The 9,851-nt window shown below is 39.4% G+C and overlaps 1 pseudogene; it reads left to right on the top strand.

The window, feature by feature from the left end:
* The first annotated feature begins 673 nt into the window (after positions 1–673).
* LOC143607912 (E3 ubiquitin-protein ligase RSL1-like) lies at positions 674–1,403 on the top strand (annotated as a pseudogene).
* Positions 1,404–9,851: the final 8,448 nt, after the last annotated feature.

Here is a 9,851-nt window from a genome sequence, read left to right as displayed (position 1 = left end):
AAATAGGTACAAAATACCAAATGTACATGTACCTGTATGGCTGTATCCGATTGCACATGTACCAAAATTCAACAAAATGAGTACCAATACCTGTACCGAATAAGCTAAATCGGTATGGGTACAGGTACGTGTACATGTATGGGTACGGTACGGATACGAGTACGGGTATTTGAGACAAAATGCTCGTCCCTAATCTAAATAGACCAATAATACACAAATGGGTAAGTCCAACCTAATTGAATTATTAAACATAATAAACTAAATAAAAAGAATTAAAAAAAACAACGATTGATCAATTTGTTTTTCTAATGTTGATGATCCACTTTTGTTATGATAGTGATATTTCATTTTATTTATTTGGTCATCCCGACCTGTCTGGGCCAGAAAACTTGAAGCTAGAAAAAAAAATCGATCGTTGAAAAATCCCGAACCCATAGTAAAAAAATACTTGGCTCCGACACTGACCGCATCAGTTGTTTGCATGCTCAGTATTTGTGTTTGGTATTTTATATTTAATTTAAATATTTTTAATCCATTTAGGTTACTAAATTATAGGAACGGCCGGTTCCTTTCTGTTGTATTTATTCTATGTTTATGGAATGCAAATCTCACATTTTAAATCATAATCTCCAACAACTCTGGCTTATAATCTTGCTTCTAATCCTTTTGGCTTCTTTAAAGTTGTGTTTCCGAGTTCAGTTATGAAAAAAAGAAGAAACTCGGGAACACAATGTAAGGTTTGATTAATGGGGAATGTAAATAGAAAACCCCGACCAAAATCGCTTCTTTTCGCTTGTTTTTGGTCTTGTTCATCGAGATTCACTTGTGAGATTTGTAGCGAGCCGCTGGTACTTCCTAACAGGCAGTTTAAGAACGGTAACCAATGCGCTCACCCCTACTGCACCAAGTGCATGATCAAGTACATCCAAGCGAACCTCCAAGGCAACATATTCGATATCAAATGCCCAGCTCTCAACTGAGGTCATTCCATCGACCCATTATCATGTCACCGAATAATCACAAACCAGCTTTTTGATAAATGGTGCGATATGCTTTGTAATTCGGCGGTGCTAGGCCTTGACTGGGTTTACTGCCCGGATAGAGACTGTTCGGCTCTAATAATCAACGAGTGTGGTGATTTAGAGAGATGTGTGTGTCCTAATTGCAAGAAACCATTTTGTTTTCGATGCAAGATTCCATGGCATGATGGTTACACGTGTGAAGAGAGCGAGAAATTATAAATCAAAACGACATAGCTTTTGGTGAGCTTTCCGCCAAGATACATTGGATGAGGTGCCCGAGGTGTAGACATTGTGTTGAGCTTGTCGAAGGTTGCTCCTTTCTTCGATGCAGGTAATTCTCCTTCATTTAAGTTACATAACTGTGTTATGTATCATGTTGACATGTAAAACTTTTTATGCGATTTTAATACTTTACTTAAAAACCGGTTATCCATTGAACAACTCTAATAAACCGAATGTAACATATATCTCTTTGTTTTAGTGTTAATAAGGGATGGAAATCACCCCTGCGTCTATATGATTTTTTTTGTTTATGGAGAAAAGAAACTGATATTATGATTTTGAACTAAACTTGGTACAGATGTGGAGTTGGCTTTTGCTACAAAATGTGGTACAAAGGTGGATGCAGGTCATGTGTGCTGTTGTTTTTCAAAGGATCGTGCACGAACAAATTAGCGCCCTCAAATTTTAAAAGAACTAGACATTTAGCTTCATGATTGGGTTATATATAGTTTAATTATCCTAGTTTCTATAGATTCTTGTTGAATTGTGTTAACGACTGCGAATTTGATTTATAATAATATGCTAACTTGGATTGGAATTATGTATATGATTTGTTTTTGAACTTTGGTTGACCAATTTTGACTCTCGTTATCATGCAAATGCCCGTAATTAAGTTAACACTATGTAGGTCGGATAGGGCCTAAGTTTATATATGGAGCCCCATCGAAACGTACATCATCAATATGAAAGAAAAATACATTTAAGTTAAAATAAGATAAAATGTAGTAATAAAAAAGGGATAGTTTATGTTGTGGTTAATATGAGTTCGCTCTCGCTATAGTTTTAAAATTTTAAAGTTCTTCACGTTATAGTGACGATCACATGACTATTGATAAGACATTGAATTCGAATAAAATGATTGTTATCGAGAGTGAACATAATTACGAATAGATTTAGCCATTGAATCAGTTTATTCGGCTTGAACATAATTAGATTTCTTAAACCGGATTATTAATTAGTCCGACAGTTTCGGTTAGGTTAGCTTTCAATTATGGATAGATTTAGCATGTGTGAATCTATTATTTGGTTGTTTTTAGATCAACTTACAACATAATTGAGAATGTTATTTGAAGAAACACGGATCTACTCTTCTTGACGGGTCCTGGATCCAATGAGTCCACAGGGTAGGATACGGTTAACTGCTGATACGATATGAAGTCAATTCTCAAAGTCCAGTGACGTGAACCTGCAAAACAAACACCGTGAGCTCGTTACGGGAAGGACAAGAGGGGGGGTCTTCCCGTAACCACCCTCTGGCGTGAGAATAAGTACAATTCCGATGAAGATAAAGTACTTAAGTAAATTGAGATAGTACCGTGGGAGTGTATATGGATACCTCATGACGATTGAGAGGGTATTTATAGCCGAATGGTGTGGGAAGGTTATTGGGTCAGCTGTCCCTTTGGAAGATGCTCTTGTAACTGTCTGGACACGTGTCCTCATATTACTGGTTTAGTTTATGTGTTGCAAGTGCATGTATAACAACCTGGACACGTGTCTTTACACAATAGGATTGTAGACAATCCTGGCCATGTGCATGGTTATAACGACCTGGCCAGGTGTCCTTTACTGATTGGCTAATACATCACGTATTACTCAAGAAAGCATCTTGGTATATCTTCTAGAATGTTATCAATTAATGACAGCTATCCCGGGGCATTACCTCATAACTATTTACGCGGACGACTATTCCGTCTTGCGGATAACTTCTGAGGATGCTAAGATGCTCCCGCATGTCTTATGAGGGTGTTTCTCCTTCCAATAGTTATGCGGGTGGTTCATATGTCCCGCGGGTGCCTTATGAGGGGCTTCTGGTTAACCCGCGGGTAGCACTTAAGGGTATTTGGGTCTTTTTGGTACCCTACCTCTGTATTATTCCTCATGTTATTTACTTACGAAGCTGGGAGAAATAACACCTGTTATATTTGCAAGACAAAAAGACGGGCTATATAATGCTACATTGCTACTCTTGCACGTAAAAGCCCATGGAACCTATGAACGGATGATGGATCACGTGTTCAAGCAATTAATGTGAAGATATCTTCTGGGCCTTCAAATTATTATAAACTGACAGTTAGTCCAATGCAATAGTGATGATGCAGCAAAAAAGTAAAAGTGGGCCTAAAGTTCTTATAAGCCCAAAAGCGAGACGCATAGAAGAGCATGGCCCGTTAAGGAATTTCCTCAAGACGATGGATTTGTGTGTTGCTTGCTACTCATATGTTCCAATCGAGAGTGAACAACAAATGATCCAGTGCTCCTTTCAACCCGGGTGGAATATATTTTGAGTCGGTCAAGAGTGCGAGACAACCGTTGAAGACTTGAAGTTGAACTGTCAATGCCAGTCATGATAGTAATAAATCAAAATCAGGTTGATGTTCTTTCGATCAGGAGGCTTTGATCAAGATCATATATTTTATTTTTATTTGAATTTATATTTCCAGTTTTATTTTATTTGTTTTTCAAGTTAAACAATGATTCTTAACTATTCGTTGAGATCCAGTGTTTATTTTTAAGTTAATTTTTGAATTTTTATTATTCTAAAAAATGTCTTTAAGGCTTCTTTGTATCATTAAACTTTTGATTTGTATCACCAAGTTTTTAAGCCATTTAATTGCTTTTGTTTCTGCATCTATCTCCTACTCTATAAATCCTGAACTTCTCATATGTTTTTTCTATTGTTTATAATTTCTACAATTGTAATACTATCACTACATCAATTGAATCTAGTTGATGATTTATGAATTCGATTATATTTGGTTGTGTTACGATCAATTCACAACATAATCAAGAATGTGATGTAACACCCCATGCGAATCCCAAACAGGTCGTGGACTTGAGTGATTCTTGATTCATAAGGATTGTTCTGCCCCCTCTTAATTCAGCAACACAATTTAAGCTTAATGCTAGTGGGTAAAAAGAGAACTCCACAATTAAACGTGCTTATGTGAGAGTATTATCAGGATGAGAGACCTTCTGGAAGTTTCCACCTGGACAACCAAAAACAAATCCATAAGTCATTCTTAGACAAAGCAGACAATATTGATAGGTTACATGTTACGCGTCCCATTATTGAGTTACCGGGCAGGGGAGATAACATTGTTTTATTTTTAAATTTAGTCTTTGAAAGAATATATTGTTAGTATCTCGTAGGAGAAGTAATGACACATAATCTTATTTTTTAGAAGTAATTCTATAATTTTGAAACGAATTTACAACAACACAGAGTTATTTGTATCCATCAGTTTGATTATCTTCTTTTTAAGGTTTTTAAAACAAATCCAGTATTTGTTTAAAAAATAATATATTATTACCAATTAATCATCTCATTTTGAAACACATCCCTATATAAACAGACAATCAGACATCCATTTTCTCGCTTTTTGGCTTTAGGTTTTTAACTTGTGTCCCTGCAATCGTACGTGATAAAGTATAACCGATGTATCAAGCAACCTTGACCAACAAAGGTCTTCCACGTGTCATCTTCACATGATGGCAAGAAACTGTGCATATTTGTTTTTTTTTTTCTTTTGAACAACAAATATATTTGTTTTTATATTTATATTAATATTCGTTTATTACTAGTATGTATTCAAGTGTGATCTGTATCATAGTGTTTCTATAAATACGTAGTTGATAGTACTTGATACTATGGTCTTTGAGTATATCGCCCCCACCAAAATGCACATCGCCCCATTTGTTGCATATAAGTTATAATTTAAGTGAAAGTGTGCGCAAATTAATCTCAGTCAATCTCAAATAATACGAATTGATTTTCAATTAATCGCTAGTCTATATCTTATTGTCTGACAAACTGTCCAACGATTACTATAACACTGCTTGCTTATAAGCAGTGGCTCCATGAGAAAATCACAATTTCATTTTCTACTTTACATTATATTTATTTATAAAACAATAAGTGATTGATATCTAATAAGATTAGATATTGTCATTTAAAGATTGTTGAAGAAATCAAGTTTCAAGCATTCTAGTGGACAAAATATAGATATGGTGTTCGATCCATAACATTACATAACTCGTGCAACTCATCATATATGGGTTTACTTTTAACTCAATATATTTCAAATGTTTTAGTTAGACAGTCCATGGTGTTGTTTGTTTGTTTTTTGTCTATATAAATTCAGCTTCATGTTTTTATTTTCAAGCAAAACTGTTGATGTGATGTTAAAAGAACGTTCTTTAAGTGTTTTATATTGTGTGTTTTACTTGATTATATGTATCGAACACAGATACTAATTTGGAGAATTTAGGATTGAGTGGAAATGAAAGTAATGATATATGATATGATATGATAGAGAATTGAAATACGAAGACGTGGCCGCAAACAAGGACGAAACGGAGTTGAAATGAAGATTTTATAAAGAAAACGGTGTTTTAGTGTTGTAGCCGCCGTAAGGCAGTGACCAGAGGCTGTAGGCTACGCCAAGGCCGTAGGCTATGGTGGCCAGGCTGTAGGCTATGGCCGGGTCAGACGAGAAATCGTTTTTTCTTGTTTTTCTTCCATATTTAAGCCCAATTAAACCCTAGGTCGAATATCCTTCGTACCCTAGCCACCAAGGACGACTTGGGAGCAATTCATCACCATCTTAACACCTCTCAATCACCAAATCATCCATGATTTCATCCTTCCAATCCATATTCGAGTCAATAGTGATGCAAAGGCAAGACTAAACCACTCGTGACCACTTCATGTGTAGGGCTTGCACATGAACTGATTATTCTTATGAACATTACATGTATTGGGATTTAGTTTTGATTAATCTTTTGGTTGATTGAATCTATATGTTTATTGGAATTGATTAAACAGTTGTGTTTTTGGGACTTTCGTTTATCATCAATTATTTGGTTTGTGTTCATTAACATTTAAGATTAAGTTCTTATTGTCATTGAACCGTTTACCATCAATCATTGGTAGATGCTAATTTTTATATTAATGAACTGGTAATTAAGTAGACCGTGTTCAGTTGTGTCAATTCTTCGAATTAAGTTATGTGAATCATCATAACCAAACTATTGTGTCTAGTAATCATTTATTATTCTAATAGACGAATCATGTCTATGTGGTTTCCCTTTTTATATAAATTATTGTCAGTCAGTTTATTGCATATATATCGAACATGAAGTGTAGTCACTGTTTTCTTAAATTGTTTTACAACCAAATTAATTTCCAAACCGCTTGACATCGTCTGTCCGTTTAGTTTAATAGTTTCATAAATTATGAGTTTGATTAGCACTTTCCATTGATTCTCTGTGAAGAAGACCTTACTTACCCGTACTAGTTATAGGTATTTAAGCTTTATAAATACTTATTTTTTATTAGAGCACGACATCTACATCAACTGTCTCATTGGTTTAATCAAAGTAGATTTGGGGAGTATACGGTATAGTGGTATACCAACATACTTCTTCTCTATAGTAAAGCTCCAAACCATCTAATCTAGAAACTAGAATGAGCAATGAAGAAACACTAAGTGACCCGGTACAGATTATAGATAATCTGGGGGTTAAGTAATGTTTCCCACGGATGAGGTCTAGCTGAGAAGGCTGTTCTTCAGGAGACCTGCAAAACAAACACCGTAAGCTCGTCACTGAGAAGGGGGGAGTTCCTCCTTGTGACCACCCTCCGGCGTGAGAATCAGACTAGGTTGCTCTGAATATAAGTGTATATTAAGAGATTGCTAGATAACTGGATAGCAGATGATCTTACCATTCCAAGATATTGGAGTATTTATAGCCGAAGGTAGGTTTCCAAGAAGGTACAGCCGGCTGAATAGTATTCCTGTTCAACCAACAGTGGACTATGCACAGGCCATACTGGTTGGTGGGTAGGTTACGGCCAACAGTAACAAAGTCGGCTGCACTATTCCACCAACTGTAGATTATGCACGTCCCACTTACTGTGGATTGTACGCAGGCCATGCTGGTTGGTGAATAGGTTACGGCCAACAGTAACACTATTCCACCAACTGTAGGCCGCGCATGCTCCTCAGTAAGGGTTGGTGAGTAGGCAGCGGCTAATAGTGACAAACAGTACTAGAGGGTGCTCCTCCTCGCCCTGTTGTCGATGAGCTGTCACCCTGTGATTGGCTCATGGGCTGTTCTGGTCAGATCGTCTGTCCTATCAAGGTATGGTACAAAAGATCTTTCAGAATCAGACTGGCTCATTTAGGCGGGATTGTTCCCGCCTTGCTCATTCCTTCATGTGACTACTGAAGTAGCTAGTGTCTTGTGCGTGTAGCCCTGCTGTCTGCGGGTAGCCTTCCCTGATGGCTTGTATCCGCAACTGCGGGAACAGGCGGGGTACTTCACCATTGGGAGGCTTTCCCTGCGTGTTCAGCTTGTGTACTGCGCGTAAGATCCTATGAGCATGGTGGGTCCTGCGGGAGCAGATGGCCTTTGCGCAGACGTCCCTGTTCAAGGTGAGTCTTGCGGGACCAACTGGTCTCTGCTGGGACCTACCTCTTCAAGTCCCCCCAGTCCAATGTTCTTCTCCTGAATGTTTAATAAAGTGAGGTGAACTTTTGGACTTTAAGCAAGGGGTTTTGAAAAGGGTTTCTAGTTTTAAGGTTCTCCGTGGGGATTCTTCCCGCGGGTTTCCTAATGTCACTTGCAAAAATTCCCGATTTTTTTGCTTGATCTTTGGGTATGATGCGGGTAGGTATGTAACCTTCTCGCAAGTCAGGAGCGTTGAGTCTCACTTGTGTGGATTCTCCTTGAGGTTTTAGTGGTTTTGAACATAGTGATCAATTATGTTTAAACCACCAATTCCATCCTGGAGCCTCAAACAATGTATTTCTCGACGTTCCCGCTATGCGGGGATGTTATTTCCGTTTCCACAAGCATTGCCCAGAAGATCCTTCCTGGTTTCAATTCCCTGCCGGGCGCTAGGTATGTGAAGGGTTTTGCCTTAACACTGTACCCGCGCTCATCTTACGGTTACTTTACTTTCAAGGTACTCCTGGCGTCAATTCCCTGCGGGTGCTAGGTACGTGAAGGGTTCTGCCTTAACACTGTATCCGCACCCGTCTTATAGTTACTTTGTTGCCGGGGTATTCTTGGCTTCAATTCCCTGCGGGTGCTAGGTATGTGGAAGGTTTTGCCTTAACACTGTACCCGCATCCGTCTTATGGTTACTTGGTTGCCAAGGTAAGGGGTATTTTCCCGCTTACCTTTGAATCTTTTTGAATTTTGAATTTTGAAATTCGAAAGGTTGGTGAGGATAAGAACAGTCCAAACATCTGAAACGTCGTGTGACGGTTTCTTCTGACTGTGTCAGGACGTGCAGGAAGTTATGGTGACGTGACAGAACATGGTCATTCCAGTCGCTTTTTCAGGCGCGTGGGCATGATTTTTCGGGCGCGTGGCCGCGAAATTACTGGCACACGTCCTTTCAACAGCTGTTGCCAGCTTGCTTTTTGCCACGTGTCATAGTTTCATTGCACCTTTGATTTCTCTCTCCTCCGCATTAAATTCACCGCATTAATTGCGATTACTATATAAAGGGGGAGAGGGTTATTTGCAATTCACACTTTTCACTCTTCTTCTTCTTAGTGATTTCCGGCAAATACTCCCCTTTTTCAGGCAAGCATTTTCCCGAAATCACTCTTCTTTCTGCAAAAATGTCCTCTCGTGATGCTAAAGCTATAGCTGACGACAGGGGTACTGCTGGTGAGTGCCAGTGTGCTCTGCCCGGCGATCAGTACCGGTATGTTGTCAGGAAGTTCATGCTCGATCATCTCGAGCCTGAGTTTCCTGAATCCCACCAGACCGTGTACGATGCCCCCAGTGGCAAGATCGGGGTTTATGCTGCATTTTTTGTCTATGGGAATCTTAGATTCCCATTGACAAAATTTGTTTACCGTGTCCTTGAGAGGCACGGTGTCCATTTGACCGAGCTGCACCCCATGGCGATCGCCAAGATTCGCCATTTTGAGTGGGTGTGCCGGATCTTGGGCATCGAGCCCCATGTGGACCGCCTGATGACCTTCTATACCTGGAGGTGCATCCAAGGGTGGTACACCCTGACGACCCGTATTAAGGGTCTGAAGATTTGCGACACCGAGCGCAGTCTTCGCGCGTGGAAGCAGGAATTCTTCTACATTTCTGCCCGCGCCATCCCCCTTGCCATGAAGTTTAAAAATGGCCAAGCGATACCGAGCCTTCACGCCCCCAACTACCAGGAGGCGGAATGGTTTTCGAAGATATCCCGGATCCAATCTCCGGTTTACCGGTTTGCGGAGTCCGGGATGGTCATGTTAGGGATGAGCCGGGTGTGGAAAGATGCATCTTTGGTTCCCATCCTCCTCGAATACGGTTTGAACTCTATTCCCTATGGTATGTCTTGTTTTTCTTTTTTGATACAAGTTTGTCTTCTAACTGTTTCTTTTCTTTCAGAGGGAAATGATTTGGAGTCGCTTCTGTTTCCGCGGGAAGCCGACGGTCCCGCGCGGATGGGTACTCGTGCTTTGGACGAGGGCGGGTTGCCCATCCTGGAGCAAACAGCGGATCGGTTTGTGGAGGTCTATC

The sequence above is a fragment of the Bidens hawaiensis genome, unplaced genomic scaffold, assembly GCF_021521415.1.
Source record: "Bidens hawaiensis isolate Kalapana, Puna unplaced genomic scaffold, B.hawaiensis_p1.1 tig00089928_1, whole genome shotgun sequence".
Classification (NCBI taxonomy): Eukaryota; Viridiplantae; Streptophyta; class Magnoliopsida; order Asterales; family Asteraceae; genus Bidens; species Bidens hawaiensis.
This window is presented reverse-complemented; position numbering and strand designations above follow the sequence as displayed.